Raw genomic sequence first — 16,753 nt, forward strand, 5'->3', positions numbered from 1 at the left:
TATATACTGTTCCCAAATAGGTACAGTGTGCACAGAGTCCCCAGTCCCCAGAGGTTTGGCAGAGGCTAAAGTTATATATAACCTTACTCTCTAAAGTGGTAGCTTGCCGAGCAGTAAGGCAGTATCAGAGTACAGTGTAAAACATTTGTTGTACACACTCAGTCAGCAAATGGTCTCACACACTCAAGAACTGAACTCTAGGCCATTGGTTTGCATACAAAAGATATTGTTGTTTTATTTTAGAACCAACAACAGGTATCAAAATATACTTTCTCAGAATGAGATGCTTTAGTTAAATACTTTGCAATAGGCAATTGACTTTTGTAGGTCATAGTTACAGTTTATTGCAATAGGCAACACAATTTGAATCACAATAATACATTGAGCTCAATGGGAATTTTAAGTTATATGCAATTAATTACTTTCAGGATTACTTTTCTAAATCCAGGACTGGATCCTAGATTCAGTCCTGGGACAGTTCTTGGAAACAAGTGAGTACATTCGTTTTAGTTACTGTTGTGATTTTTAAGCAATATTTTGCTATTTTAAAAGTTGACACTTCGAAACTTTTGCTGATCAAATTACCAATGTTATCCTATGGAAGGAAATTCACTTAGCAGGTAAGTGGGGTTATGGTTACTTTTTCTAGGTCAGTGTTGGATCCTAGATCCAGCACTACTGTACCACCTGTAAGCAGTTGCGAAACTATGTTTAAGTTATACAGGCGATTTTTAAGGAATATTTACATGTTTGCAAAATCGACACTTAGAAGAAATTTCACAGAAAAACAGTCAATGGTTTCCTATGGAAGAAAATTCAAGTTACGGGTAAAGTACGTTCTCGTTACTTTTGTAATCCAGTGCTGGGCTCCTAGGCTCAGTACTGGGACATCTATCTAAAACAGGTAAACAATTACGTTTTCACAGTTGGTACGATTTTTAAAGAATATTTGTAAGTTTCAAAAATCGACACTTAGAAAATTTTCAGCAAAAAGCAGGCAATGATATCCCATGGAAGGAAATTCGAGTTACTGGTAAGTACGGTTAAAATTACTTTTCAGGGTCAGTACTGAGCTCCAAGATGCAGCACTGAGGTCTCTCCTGATAACAGGTGAGTAAATCAGAATTCGTTGTTCGGCTGATTTTAGATGAATATTTTAAAGTTCCAAAACTCCACACCACTTAGAAGAATTTCCAAGTGAAACAACGAAATTTTAGCCTATGGAAGAAAAGTGAGTTATCGGCTTTTAGGTAAGTACTCGACTGGCAGAGTTATGGTTCTGGGCATAGACTCAGGGGTCTCCCAGGGGAGTCCCAGCCTACTTGCCAAGCCTTAAACTCCCCTTTTGTTACATATAATTTACACCTAAGGTAGGCCCTAGGTAGTCCTAGGTGCATGATGCTATGTAAGTAAAAAATAAGATATGTACTTTGGTGGTTCGCGTGTCCTGTAAGTACCAAACAGTCTATTTCATTTTTCACTACTGTGAGGTCTACCCCTCTCATAGGTTAGCTCTGTGTATTCCCCTATACTTTTTATTTGGTAATTCCATATCGGAGAGGAGTAGCTTTATTTATTTATTGAAAATCCTACTTACTGGTGAGGTTGGATTTAACTTTACTATTTTAGAAATGCCACTTTTAGAGAGTGAACATTTCTCTGCACTTACTGCTCTATTTGCCTGAAACCTGGCCCCAATACACGTCTGGATTGGGCTGGGTGACAGCAAAATTTGTGCCTTCCCTCTAGAGAGCCACAACACAGGTCACTCAACTGCACCTGGGGGGTGAGCTCCGCTCCCCCTCCACCCCCAATAGGTTCAAGAACGATAATTTATGTAAGTAAATACATTATAGCTACAGCTTATAATCATGCGAGTTTAAATCATTTGTTGTTAGATGGTTTAAATATTTGAAAGGATCTGTTTTTAATAGACATTTTACAAAATCCACTGGTACATTTGCTAATTCTGTAAACTTAACACCCAACTGCCGTGACATTGCCAACCACAATGCCGTGACTCGGATTCGAACCGAGGTTGCTGCGGCCACAACGCAGAGTACTAACCACTATACGATCACGGCGAGCTACTTGGGCTCAATGACATACAGTGACACGGAGAATTTATAATTCGGAACACTCAGGGCTGTTCCTGTGATAGGCTGGATGTATTCATTGCTTCCTCATTCCTCATTCAGAGGCTGCGTCTCCTCAGTGGTAGATAGGCTGAAACAGTTTCCTGGCCGCCTGCTTGTGAAATGCCAGGAGTCAAAGATCACACATTACACTTACGGACCTGTGATGGGACACCAATGCAGAGAAACCCACCTGGCACAGACCTTCTATTCTGTCTATTAGACCTGCATCTTCCCTGCACCTTTCAAGCCATTTGTATGTGAAGCAAGAAAGAGTTAGAGAGTGATCCATCTACACTTTTATAGGGAGGATGTTGCAGTGAGCTCCTCCCAGCTAATCACACGAACAGCAGAAAAGCAAGATAAATACACAGTTGAGGGGTGGGCTGCATGGTTATATTTTTGAGTAAATATTGAAACTGACCTCAGTGGCTCATTAGCAGAGCTGCGGCTAATGACTGGTGCCAAATCATGATGAAGCAAGCACCATGGCTCGTAGGGGACCCACAACACGCTTTTCTTAGCTCACTGAATTAAAGTATAAACTTCCGCCGTGTGTGAGTGGTAAAGGCTTGTTAATATGGTTCCTTTTCCAATTCAAGTCTGACAACAAGAGGCAGGAACCACGTGGCTTCGGAAGCTCAGGAAAGTAGCCACCAACCACAGAGAAAGAGAGAACTGGCAGTATGAGAGGTGGAGAAAACAGAAGCGGGAGCAAGGAGCTCAAATGAGATTGATGGCGTTTAAATAGAGCGCGTAAAGGAACAGTTACACAGCTAAGAAATGGGAAAGACAGACTAGGGAAAAAAACACAGAAAGAGCCTGTAGATTAAATTCTCTTCCTGGGACAGCAGGTTAAGAGAAATTACACATGGGGAGGTTAAGCATGTAACACGGGGGAGAATAAAAAAGAAAATGCAGTTTTATGAAGTGTGTTTGCCAATCCAGCCAGCACTTTTGTTCTATTTCTCTCTTTGCGTCTTTTATTGGTAAAGTAACTTTCAAGTGCATGCGCAGGTATGAATGAGAGAGCAACGGTATAATAATTTGAAGCGTTTACACCAGTGCTAAAGTAGGAATGAGGTGTAGCAAAGACATGAAAGAGGTAGCGATAACAAATATGTGGAGAGGCAATAGTGACACAAAAATAAGCCACCTATTTATAAAACTGAAATGGAAGAAATACTAAAGGTTAACTTCTGAAATTGTAGCCGATAATAAAAAGATTCTCGTTGTTGGCAGGATTCGAACCTGCGCGGGGATACCCCAATGGATTTCGAGTCCATCGCCTTAACCACTCGGCCACAACAACTTGCTGTAAGCTGCCTACAAATATTTTGTTTGAAAGTTTTGAAGTTTTCCCACATCAAAGTACTGATATTCTGCAATGCGCTTTTTAAAAACAATGTTTTTTTCATCATGCACGTTCTGTCCTAAAAACAAAAATTGCATGAGTATATCTCTGGATCTGTAAAAGGATACGCTTGCATTCAAACTCCCTTGTGGCACTCAAGTTTTTTGGACCCTGTTGCACTCTGTTTTTGCGCTGCTTTTAGTCTACGACCCATATTACAGAAGTCAACCATCTCTGAGTATTGGGGACTCCTTTGTAAGTGCCTTATCTTTAATCCTTGAAAAGCTCTATAATAAAGGGGTCTGTCAAAGATTGCTTGAATGGAAGATAAAAGAAGGCCCACTTGTCTCACCAAATGCAATAGAGAAACCTGATGTTTTACTCATGTTATCCTTAGTTCAGTTTTTGGTAGACCTGGCATCCTTAAGGTGGCCTACCAGCAACCTTTTTGCTTTTCACCTCACGTTTTGCTGTATCTTTATGTTGGCCTTAGGACTCTAATCACTTTATCACTACTGTGAGAAAGTGGCTCTGTATATACTGTTCCCAAATAGGTACAGTGTGCACAGAGTCCCCAGTCCCCAGAGGTTTGGCAGAGGCTAAAGTTAGATATAACCTTACTCTCTAAAGTGGTAGCTTGCCGAGCAGTAAGGCAGTATCAGAGTACAGTGTAAAACATTTGTTGTACACACTCAGTCAGCAAATGGTCTCACACACTCAAGAACTGAACTCTAGGCCATTGGTTTGCATACAAAAGATATTGTTGTTTTATTTTAGAACCAACAATAGGTATCAAAATATACTTTCTCAGAATGAGATGCTTTAGTTAAATACTTTGCAATAGGCAATTGACTTTTGCAGGTCATAGTTACAGTTTATTGCAATAGGCAACACAATTTGAATCACAATAATACATTGAGCTCAATGGGAATTTTAAGTTATATGCAATTAATTACTTTCAGGATTACTTTTCTAAACCCAGGACTGGATCCTAGATTCAGTCCTGGGACAGTTCTTGGAAACAAGTGAGTAAATTCGTTTTAGTTACTGTTGTGATTTTTAAGCAATATTTTGCTATTTTACAAGTTGACACTTAGAAACTTTTGCTGATCAAATTACCAATGTTATCCTATGGAAGGAAATTCACTTAGCAGGTAAGTGGGGTTATGGTTCCTTTTTCTAGGTCAGTTTTGGATCCTAGATCCAGCACTACTGTACCACCTGTAAGCAGTTGAGAAACTGCGTTTAAGTTATACAGGCGATTTTTAAGGAATATTTACATGTTTGCAAAATCGACACTTAGAAGAAATTTCACAGAAAAACAGTCAATGGTTTCCTATGGAAGAAAATTCAAGTTACGGGTAAAGTACGTTCTCGTTACTTTTGTAATCCAGTGCTGGGCTCCTAGGCTCAGTACTGGGACATCTATCTAAAACAGGTAAACAATTACGTTTTCACAGTTGGTACGATTTTTAAAGAATATTTGTAAGTTTCAAAAATCGACACTTAGAAAATTTTCAGCAAAAAGCAGGCAATGATATCCCATAGAAGGAAATTCGAGTTACTGGTAAGTACGGTTAAAATTACTTTTCAGGGTCAGTACTGAGCTCCAAGATGCAGCACTGAGGTCTCTCCTGATAACAGGTGAGTAAATCAGAATTCGTTGTTCGGCTGATTTTAGATGAATATTTTAAAGTTCCAAAACTCCACACCACTTAGAAGAATTTCCAAGTGAAACAACGAAATTTTAGCCTATGGAAGAAAAGTGAGTTATCGGCTTTTAGGTAAGTACTCGACTGGCAGAGTTATGGTTCTGGGCATAGACTCAGGGGTCTCCCAGGGGAGTCCCAGCCTACTTGCCAAGCCTTAAACTCCCCTTTTATTACATATAATTTACACCTAAGGTAGGCCCTAGGTAGTCCTAGGTGCATGATGCTATGTAAGTAAAAAATAAGATATGTACTTTGGTGGTTCGCGTGTCCTGTAAGTACCAAACAGTCTATTTCATTTTTCACTACTGTGAGGTCTACCCCTCTCATAGGTTAGCTCTGTGTATTCCCCTATACTTTTTATTTGGTAATTCCATATCGGAGAGGAGTAGCTTTATTTATTTATTGAAAATCCTACTTACTGGTGAGGTTGGATTTAACTTTACTATTTTAGAAATGCCACTTTTAGAGAGTGAACATTTCTCTGCACTTACTGCTCTATTTGCCTGAAACCTGGCCCCAATACACGTCTGGATTGGGCTGGGTGACAGCAAAATTTGTGCCTTCCCTCTAGAGAGCCACAACACAGGTCACTCAACTGCACCTGGGGGGTGAGCTCCGCTCCCCCTCCACCCCCAATAGGTTCAAGAACGATAATTTATGTAAGTAAATACATTATAGCTACAGCTTATAATCATGCGAGTTTAAATCATTTGTTGTTAGATGGTTTAAATATTTGAAAGGATCTGTTTTTAATAGACATTTTACAAAAACCACTGGTACATTTGCTAATTCTGTAAAATTAACACCCAACTGCCGTGACATTGCCAACCACAATGCCGTGACACGGATTCGAACCGAGGTTGCTGCGGCCACAACGCAGAGTACTAACCACTATACGATCACAACGAGCTACTTGGGCTCAACGACATACAGTGACATGGAGAATTTATAATTCGGAACACTCAGGGCTGTTCCTGTGATAGGCTGGATGTATTCATTGCTTCCTCATTCCTCATTCAGAGGCTGCGTCTCCTCAGTGGTAGATAGGCTGAAACCGTTTCCTGGCCGCCTGCTTGTGAAATGCCAGGAGTCAAAGATCACACATTACACTTACGGACCTGTGATGGGACACCAATGCAGAGAAACCCACCTGGCACAGACCTTCTATTCTGTCTATTAGACCTGCATCTTCCCTGCACCTTTCAAGCCATTTGTATGTGAAGCAAGAAAGAGTTAGAGAGTGATCCATCTACACTTTTATAGGGAGGATGTCGCCGTGAGCTCCTCCCAGCTAATCACACGAACAGCAGAAAAGCAAGATAAATACACAGTTGAGGGGTGGGCTGCATGGTTATATTTTTGAGTAAATATTGAAACTGACCTCAGTGGCTCATTAGCAGAGCTGCGGCTAATGACTGGTGCCAAATCATGATGAAGCAAGCACCATGGCTCGTAGGGGACCCACAACACGCGTTTCTTAGCTCACTGAATTAAAGTATAAACTTCCGCCGTGTGTGAGTGGTAAAGGCTTGTTAATATGGTTCCTTTTCCAATTCAAGTCTGACAACAAGAGGCAGGAACCACGTGGCTTCGGAAGCTCAGGAAAGTAGCCACCAACCACAGAGAAAGAGAGAACTGGCAGTATGAGAGGTGGAGAAAACAGAAGCGGGAGCAAGGAGCTCAAATGAGATTCATGGCGTTTAAATAGAGCGCGTAAAGGAACAGTTACACAGCTAAGAAATGGGAAAGACAGACTAGGGAAAAAAACACAGAAAGGGCCTGTAGATGAAATTCTCTTCCTGGGACAGCAGGTTAAGAGAAATTACACATGGGGAGGTTAAGCATGTGACACGGGGGAGAATAAAAAAGAAAATGCAGTTTTATGAAGTGTGTTTGCCAATCCAGCCAGCACTTTTGTTCTATTTCTCTCTTTGCGTCTTTTATTGGTAAAGTAACTTTCAAGTGCATGGGCAGGTATGAATGAGAGAGCAACGGTATAATAATTTGAAGCGTTTACACCAGTGCTAAAGTAGGAATGAGGTGTAGCAAAGACATGAAAGAGGTAGCAATAACAAATATGTGGAGAGGCAATAGTGACACAAAAATAAGCCACCTAGTTATAAAACTGAAATGGAAGAAATACTAAAGGTTAACTTCTGAAATTGTAGCCGATAATAAAAAGATCCTCGTTGTTGGCAGGATTCGAACCTGCGCAGGGATACCCCAATGGATTTCGAGTCCATCGCCTTAACCACTCGGCCACAACAACTTGCTGTAAGCTGCCTACAAATATTTTGTTTGAAAGTTTTGATGTTTTCCCACATCAAAGTACTGATATTCTGCAATGCGCTTTTTAAAAACAATGTTTTTTTCATCATGCACGTTCTGTCCTAAAAACAAAAATTGCATGAGTATATCTCTGGATCTTTAAAAGGATACGCTTGCATTCAAACTCCCTTGTGGCACTCAAGTTTTTTGGACCCTGTTGCACTCTGTTTTTGCGCTGCTTTTAGTCTACGACCCATATTACAGAAGTCAACCATCTCTGAGTATTTGGGACTCCTTTGTAAGTGCCTTATCTTTAATCCTTGAAAAGCTCTATAATAAAGGGGTCTGTCAAAGATTGCTTGAATGGAAGATAAAAGAAGGCCCACTTGTCTCACCAAATGCAGTAGAGAAACCTGATGTTTTACTCATGTTATCCTTAGTTCAGTTTTTGGTAGACCTGGCATCCTTAAGGTGGCCTACCAGCAACCTTTTTGCTTTTCACCTCACGTTTTGCTGTATCTTTATGTTGGCCTTAGGACTCTAATCACTTTATCACTACTGTGAGAAAGTGGCTCTGTATATACTGTTCCCAAATAGGTACAGTGTGCACAGAGTCCCCAGTCCCCAGAGGTTTGGCAGAGGCTAAAGTTATATATAACCTTACTCTCTAAAGTGGTAGCTTGCCGAGCAGTAAGGCAGTATCAGAGTACAGTGTAAAACATTTGTTGTACACACTCAGTCAGCAAATGGTCTCACACACTCAAGAACTGAACTCTAGGCCATTGGTTTGCATACAAAAGATATTGTTGTTTTATTTTAGAACCAACAACAGGTATCAAAATATACTTTCTCAGAATGAGATGCTTTAGTTAAATACTTTGCAATAGGCAATTGACTTTTGCAGGTCATAGTTACAGTTTATTGCAATAGGCAACACAATTTGAATCACAATAATACATTGAGCTCAATGGGAATTTTAAGTTATATGCAATTAATTACTTTCAGGATTACTTTTCTAAATCCAGGACTGGATCCTAGATTCAGTCCTGGGACAGTTCTTGGAAACAAGTGAGTACATTCGTTTTAGTTACTGTTGTGATTTTTAAGCAATATTTTGCTATTTTAAAAGTTGACACTTCGAAACTTTTGCTGATCAAATTACCAATGTTATCCTATGGAAGGAAATTCACTTAGCAGGTAAGTGGGGTTATGGTTACTTTTTCTAGGTCAGTGTTGGATCCTAGATCCAGCACTACTGTACCACCTGTAAGCAGTTGCGAAACTACGTTTAAGTTATACAGGCGATTTTTAAGGAATATTTACATGTTTGCAAAATCGACACTTAGAAGAAATTTCACAGAAAAACAGTCAATGGTTTCCTATGGAAGAAAATTCAAGTTACGGGTAAAGTACGTTCTCGTTACTTTTGTAATCCAGTGCTGGGCTCCTAGGCTCAGTACTGGGACATCTATCTAAAACAGGTAAACAATTACGTTTTCACAGTTGGTACGATTTTTAAAGAATATTTGTAAGTTTCAAAAATCGACACTTAGAAAATTTTCAGCAAAAAGCAGGCAATGATATCCCATGGAAGGAAATTCGAGTTACTGGTAAGTACGGTTAAAATTACTTTTCAGGGTCAGTACTGAGCTCCAAGATGCAGCACTGAGGTCTCTCCTGATAACAGGTGAGTAAATCAGAATTCATTGTTCGGCTGATTTTAGATGAATATTTTAAAGTTCCAAAACTCCACACCACTTAGAAGAATTTCCAAGTGAAACAACGAAATTTTAGCCTATGGAAGAAAAGTGAGTTATCGGCTTTTAGGTAAGTACTCGACTGGCAGAGTTATGGTTCTGGGCATAGACTCAGGGGTCTCCCAGGGGAGTCCCAGCCTACTTGCCAAGCCTTAAACTCCCCTTTTGTTACATATAATTTACACCTAAGGTAGGCCCTAGGTAGTCCTAGGTGCATGATGCTATGTAAGTAAAAAATAAGATATGTACTTTGGTGGTTCGCGTGTCCTGTAAGTACCAAACAGTCTATTTCATTTTTCATTACTGTGAGGTCTACCCCTCTCATAGGTTAGCTCTGTGTATTCCCCTATACTTTTTATTTGGTAATTCCATATCGGAGAGGAGTAGCTTTATTTATTTATTGAAAATCCTACTTACTGGTGAGGTTGGATTTAACTTTACTATTTTAGAAATGCCACTTTTAGAGAGTGAACATTTCTCTGCACTTACTGCTCTATTTGCCTGAAACCTGGCCCCAATACACGTCTGGATTGGGCTGGGTGACAGCAAAATTTGTGCCTTCCCTCTAGAGAGCCACAACACAGGTCACTCAACTGCACCTGGGGGGTGAGCTCCGCTCCCCCTCCACCCCCAATAGGTTCAAGAACGATAATTTATGTAAGTAAATACATTATACCTACAGCTTATAATCATGCGAGTTTAAATCATTTGTTGTTAGATGGTTTAAATATTTGAAAGGATCTGTTTTTAATAGACACTTTACAAAAACCACTGGTACATTTGCTAATTCTGTAAACTTAACACCCAACTGCCGTGACATTGCCAACCACAATGCCGTGACTCGGATTCGAACCGAGGTTGCTGCAGCCACAACGCAGAGTACTAACCACTATACGATCACGGCGAGCTACTTGGGCTCAATGACATACAGTGACACGGAGAATTTATAATTCGGAACACTCAGGGCTGTTCCTGTGATAGGCTGGATGTATTCATTGCTTCCTCATTCCTCATTCAGAGGCTGCGTCTCCTCAGTGGTAGATAGGCTGAAACAGTTTCCTGGCCGCCTGCTTGTGAAATGCCAGGAGTCAAAGATCACACATTACACTTACGGACCTGTGATGGGACACCAATGCAGAGAAACCCACCTGGCACAGACCTTCTATTCTGTCTATTAGACCTGCATCTTCCCTGCACCTTTCAAGCCATTTGTATGTGAAGCAAGAAAGAGTTAGAGAGTGATCCATCTACACTTTTATAGGGAGGATGTTGCAGTGAGCTCCTCCCAGCTAATCACACGAACAGCAGAAAAGCAAGATAAATACACAGTTGAGGGGTGGGCTGCATGGTTATATTTTTGAGTAAATATTGAAACTGACCTCAGTGGCTCATTAGCAGAGCTGCGGCTAATGACTGGTGCCAAATCATGATGAAGCAAGCACCATGGCTCGTAGGGGACCCACAACACGCTTTTCTTAGCTCACTGAATTAAAGTATAAACTTCCGCCGTGTGTGAGTGGTAAAGGCTTGTTAATATGGTTCCTTTTCCAATTCAAGTCTGACAACAAGAGGCAGGAACCACGTGGCTTCGGAAGCTCAGGAAAGTAGCCACCAACCACAGAGAAAGAGAGAACTGGCAGTATGAGAGGTGGAGAAAACAGAAGCGGGAGCAAGGAGCTCAAATGAGATTGATGGCGTTTAAATAGAGCGCGTAAAGGAACAGTTACACAGCTAAGAAATGGGAAAGACAGACTAGGGAAAAAAACACAGAAAGAGCCTGTAGATGAAATTCTCTTCCTGGGACAGCAGGTTAAGAGAAATTACACATGGGGAGGTTAAGCATGTAACACGGGGGAGAATAAAAAAGAAAATGCAGTTTTATGAAGTGTGTTTGCCAATCCAGCCAGCACTTTTGTTCTATTTCTCTCTTTGCGTCTTTTATTGGTAAAGTAACTTTCAAGTGCATGCGCAGGTATGAATGAGAGAGCAACGGTATAATAATTTGAAGCGTTTACACCAGTGCTAAAGTAGGAATGAGGTGTAGCAAAGACATGAAAGAGGTAGCGATAACAAATATGTGGAGAGGCAATAGTGACACAAAAATAAGCCACCTATTTATAAAACTGAAATTGGAAGAAATACTAAAGGTTAACTTCTGAAATTGTAGCCGATAATAAAAAGATTCTCGTTGTTGGCAGGATTCGAACCTGCGCGGGGATACCCCAATGGATTTCGAGTCCATCGCCTTAACCACTCGGCCCCAACAACTTGCTGTAAGCTGCCTACAAATATTTTGTTTGAAAGTTTTGAAGTTTTCCCACATCAAAGTACTGATATTCTGCAATGCGCTTTTTAAAAACAATGTTTTTTTCATCATGCACGTTCTGTCCTAAAAACAAAAATTGCATGAGTATATCTCTGGATCTGTAAAAGGATACGCTTGCATTCAAACTCCCTTGTGGCACTCAAGTTTTTTGGACCCTGTTGCACTCTGTTTTTGCGCTGCTTTTAGTCTACGACCCATATTACAGAAGTCAACCATCTCTGAGTATTTGGGACTCCTTTGTAAGTGCCTTATCTTTAATCCTTGAAAAGCTCTATAATAAAGGGGTCTGTCAAAGATTGCTTGAATGGAAGATAAAAGAAGGCCCACTTGTCTCACCAAATGCAATAGAGAAACCTGATGTTTTACTCATGTTATCCTTAGTTCAGTTTTTGGTAGACCTGGCATCCTTAAGGTGGCCTACCAGCAACCTTTTTGCTTTTCACCTCACGTTTTGCTGTATCTTTATGTTGGCCTTAGGACTCTAATCACTTTATCACTACTGTGAGAAAGTGGCTCTGTATATACTGTTCCCAAATAGGTACAGTGTGCACAGAGTCCCCAGTCCCCAGAGGTTTGGCAGAGGCTAAAGTTAGATATAACCTTACTCTCTAAAGTGGTAGCTTGCCGAGCAGTAAGGCAGTATCAGAGTACAGTGTAAAACATTTGTTGTACACACTCAGTCAGCAAATGGTCTCACACACTCAAGAACTGAACTCTAGGCCATTGGTTTGCATACAAAAGATATTGTTGTTTTATTTTAGAACCAACAATAGGTATCAAAATATACTTTCTCAGAATGAGATGCTTTAGTTAAATACTTTGCAATAGGCAATTGACTTTTGCAGGTCATAGTTACAGTTTATTGCAATAGGCAACACAATTTGAATCACAATAATACATTGAGCTCAAAGGGAATTTTAAGTTATATGCAATTAATTACTTTCAGGATTACTTTTCTAAACCCAGGACTGGATCCTAGATTCAGTCCTGGGACAGTTCTTGGAAACAAGTGAGTAAATTCGTTTTAGTTACTGTTGTGATTTTTAAGCAATATTTTGCTATTTTACAAGTTGACACTTAGAAACTTTTGCTGATCAAATTACCAATGTTATCCTATGGAAGGAAATTCACTTAGCAGGTAAGTGGGGTTATGGTTCCTTTTTCTAGGTCAGTTTTGGATCCTAGATCCAGCACTACTGTACCACCTGTAAGCAGTTGAGAAACTGCGTTTAAGTTATACAGGCGATTTTTAAGGAATATTTACATGTTTGCAAAATCGACACTTAGAAGAAATTTCACAGAAAAACAGTCAATGGTTTCCTATGGAAGAAAATTCAAGTTACGGGTAAAGTACGTTCTCGTTACTTTTGTAATCCAGTGCTGGGCTCCTAGGCTCAGTACTGGGACATCTATCTAAAACAGGTAAACAATTACGTTTTCACAGTTGGTACGATTTTTAAAGAATATTTGTAAGTTTCATAAATCGACACTTAGAACATTTTCAGCAAAAAGCAGGCAATGATATCCCATGGAAGGAAATTCGAGTTACTGGTAAGTACGGTTAAAATTACTTTTCAGGGTCAGTACTGAGCTCCAAGATGCAGCACTGAGGTCTCTCCTGATAACAGGTGAGTAAATCAGAATTCGTTGTTCGGCTGATTTTAGATGAATATTTTAAAGTTCCAAAACTCCACACCACTTAGAAGAATTTCCAAGTGAAACAACGAAATTTTAGCCTATGGAAGAAAAGTGAGTTATCGGCTTTTAGGTAAGTACTCGACTGGCAGAGTTATGGTTCTGGGCATAGACTCAGGGGTCTCCCAGGGGAGTCCCAGCCTACTTGCCAAGCCTTAAACTCCCCTTTTATTACATATAATTTACACCTAAGGTAGGCCCTAGGTAGTCCTAGGTGCATGATGCTATGTAAGTAAAAAATAAGATATGTACTTTGGTGGTTCGCGTGTCCTGTAAGTACCAAACAGTCTATTTCATTTTTCACTACTGTGAGGTCTACCCCTCTCATAGGTTAGCTCTGTGTATTCCCCTATACTTTTTATTTGGTAATTCCATATCGGAGAGGAGTAGCTTTATTTATTTATTGAAAATCCTACTTACTGGTGAGGTTGGATTTAACTTTACTATTTTAGAAATGCCACTTTTAGAGAGTGAACATTTCTCTGCACTTACTGCTCTATTTGCCTGAAACCTGGCCCCAATACACGTCTGGATTGGGCTGGGTGACAGCAGAATTTGTGCCTTCCCTCTAGAGAGCCACAACACAGGTCACTCAACTGCACCTGGGGGGTGAGCTCCGCTCCCCCTCCACCCCCAATAGGTTCAAGAACGATAATTTATGTAAGTAAATACATTATAGCTACATCTTATAATCATGCGAGTTTAAATCATTTGTTGTTAGATGGTTTAAATATTTGAAAGGATCTGTTTTTAATAGACATTTTACAAAAACCACTGGTACATTTGCTAATTCTGTAAAATTAACACCCAACTGCCGTGACACTGCCAACCACAATGCCGTGACTCGGATTCAAACCGAGGTTGCTGCGGCCACAACGCAGAGTACTAACCACTATACGATCACGGCGAGCTACTTGGGCTCAACGACATACAGTGACATGGAGAATTTATAATTCGGAACACTCAGGGCTGTTCCTGTGATAGGCTGGATGTATTCATTGCTTCCTCATTCCTCATTCAGAGGCTGCGTCTCCTCAGTGGTTGATAGGCTGAAACCGTTTCCTGGCCGCCTGCTTGTGAAATGCCAGGAGTCAAAGATCACACATTGCACTTGCGGACCTGTGATGGGACACCAATGCAGAGAAACCCACCTGGCACAGACCTTCTATTCTGTCTATTAGACCTGCATCTTCCCTGCACCTTTCAAGCCATTTGTATGTGAAGCAAGAAAGAGTTAGAGAGTGATCCATCTACACTTTTATAGGGAGGATGTCGCCGTGAGCTCCTCCCAGCTAATCACACGAACAACAGAAAAGCAAGATAAATACACAGTTGAGGGGTGGGCTGCATGGTTATGTTTTTGAGTAAATATTGAAACTGACCTCAGTGGCTCATTAGCAGAGCTGCGGCTAATGACTGGTGCCAAATCATGATGAAGCAAGCACCATGGCTCGTAGGGGACCCACAACACGCTTTTCTTAGCTCACTGAATTAAAGTATAAACTTCCGCCGTGTGTGAGTGGTAAAGGCTTGTTAATATGGTTCCTTTTCCAATTCAAGTCTGACAACAAGAGGCAGGAACCACGTGGCTTCGGAAGCTCAGGAAAGTAGCCACCAACCACAGAGAAAGAGAGAACTGGCAGTATGAGAGGTGGAGAAAACAGAAGCGGGAGCAAGGAGCTCAAATGAGATTGATGGCGTTTAAATAGAGCGCGTAAAGGAACAGTTACACAGCTAAGAAATGGGAAAGACAGACTAGGCAAAAAAAACACAGAAAGAGCCTGAAGATGAAATTCTCTTCCTGGGACAGCAGGTTAAGAGAAATTACACATGGGGAGGTTAAGCATGTAACACGGGGGAGAATAAAAAAGAAAATGCAGTTTTATGAAGTGTGTTTGCCAATCCAGCCAGCACTTTTGTTCTATTTCTCTCTTTGCGTCTTTTATTGGTAAAGTAACTTTCAAGTGCATGCGCAGGTATGAATGAGAGAGCAACGGTATAATAATTTGAAGCGTTTACACCAGTGCTAAAGTAGGAATGAGGTGTAGCAAAGACATGAAAGAGGTAGCGATAACAAATATGTGGAGAGGCAATAGTGACACAAAAATAAGCCACCTATTTATAAAACTGAAATGGAAGAAATACTAAAGGTTAACTTCTGAAATTGTAGCCGATAATAAAAAAGATTCTCGTTGTTGGCAGGATTCGAACCTGCGCGGGGATACCCCAATGGATTTCTAGTCCATCGCCTTAACCACTCGGCCACAACAACTTGCTGTAAGCTGCCTACAAAAATTTTGTTTGAAAGTTTTGAAGTTTTCCCACATCAAAGTACTGATATTCTGCAATGCGCTTTTTAAAAACAATGTTTTTATCATCATGCACGTTCTGTCCTAAAAACAAAAATTGCATGAGTATATCTCTGGATCTTTAAAAGGATACGCTTGCATTCAAACTCTCTTGTGGCACTCAAGTTTTTTGGACCCTGTTGCACTCTGTTTTTGCGCTGCTTTTAGTCTACGACCCATATTACAGAAGTCAACCATCTCTGAGTATTTGGGACTCCTTTGTAAGTGCCTTATCTTTAATCCTTGAAAAGCTCTATAATAAAGGGGTCTGTCAAAGATTGCTTGAATGGAAGATAAAAGAAGGCCCACTTGTCTCACCAAATGCAGTAGAGAAACCTGATGTTTTACTCATGTTATCCTTAGTTCAGTTTTTGTTAGACCTGGCATCCTTAAGGTGGCCTACCAGCAACCTTTTTGCTTTTCACCTCACGTTTTGCTGTATCTTTATGTTGGCCTTAGGACTCTAATCACTTTATCACTACTGTGAGAAAGTGGCTCTGTATATACTGTTCCCAAATAGGTACAGTGTGCACAGAGTCCCCAGTCCCCAGAGGTTTGGCAGAGGCTAAAGTTAGATATAACCTTACTCTCTAAAGTGGTAGCTTGCCGAGCAGTAAGGCAGTATCAGAGTACAGTGTAAAACATTTGTTGTACACACTCAGTCAGCAAATGGTCTCACACACTCAAGAACTGAACTCTAGGCCATTGGTTTGCATACAAAAGATATTGTTGTTTTATTTTAGAACCAACAATAGGTATCAAAATATACTTTCTCAGAATGAGATGCTTTAGTTAAATACTTTGCAATAGGCAATTGACTTTTGCAGGTCATAGTTACAGTTTATTGCAATAGGCAACACAATTTGAATCACAATAATACATTGAGCTCAATGGGAATTTTAAGTTATATGCAATTAATTACTTTCAGGATTACTTTTCTAAATCCAGGACTGGATCCTAGATTCAGTCCTGGGACAGTTCTTGGAAACAAGTGAGTAAATTCGTTTTAGTTACTGTTGTGATTTTTAAGCAATATTTTGCTATTTTAAAAGTTGACACTTCGAAACTTTTGCTGATCAAATTACCAATGTTATCCTATGGAAGGAAATTCACTTAGCAGGTAAGTGGGGTTATGGTTACTTTTTCTAGGTCAGTGTT

At 40.3% G+C, this 16,753-nt stretch overlaps 6 non-coding genes across 6 annotated transcripts; all 6 read right to left on the reverse strand.

Annotated features, from left to right (window-relative positions):
- Positions 1-2,012: 2,012 nt before the first annotated feature.
- TRNAH-GUG (transfer RNA histidin (anticodon GUG)) lies at positions 2,013-2,084 on the reverse strand. Its single transcript has one exon. It is a non-coding gene; the product is annotated as a tRNA-His (tRNA).
- Positions 2,085-3,365: 1,281 nt separating this feature from the next.
- On the reverse strand, positions 3,366-3,447 carry TRNAS-CGA (transfer RNA serine (anticodon CGA)). Its single transcript has one exon. It is a non-coding gene; the product is annotated as a tRNA-Ser (tRNA).
- Positions 3,448-7,388: 3,941 nt separating this feature from the next.
- On the reverse strand, positions 7,389-7,470 carry TRNAS-CGA (transfer RNA serine (anticodon CGA)). Its single transcript has one exon. It is a non-coding gene; the product is annotated as a tRNA-Ser (tRNA).
- A 2,588-nt stretch (positions 7,471-10,058) lies between these two features.
- TRNAH-GUG (transfer RNA histidin (anticodon GUG)) lies at positions 10,059-10,130 on the reverse strand. Its single transcript has one exon. It is a non-coding gene; the product is annotated as a tRNA-His (tRNA).
- A 1,282-nt stretch (positions 10,131-11,412) lies between these two features.
- Positions 11,413-11,494, reverse strand: TRNAS-CGA (transfer RNA serine (anticodon CGA)). The gene has a single exon. It is a non-coding gene; the product is annotated as a tRNA-Ser (tRNA).
- A 3,943-nt stretch (positions 11,495-15,437) lies between these two features.
- Positions 15,438-15,519, reverse strand: TRNAS-AGA (transfer RNA serine (anticodon AGA)). The gene has a single exon. It is a non-coding gene; the product is annotated as a tRNA-Ser (tRNA).
- Positions 15,520-16,753: the final 1,234 nt, after the last annotated feature.

The sequence above is a fragment of the Triturus cristatus genome, chromosome 12 (assembly GCF_964204655.1).
Source record: "Triturus cristatus chromosome 12, aTriCri1.1, whole genome shotgun sequence".
NCBI classification, from domain to species: Eukaryota; Metazoa; Chordata; class Amphibia; order Caudata; family Salamandridae; genus Triturus; species Triturus cristatus.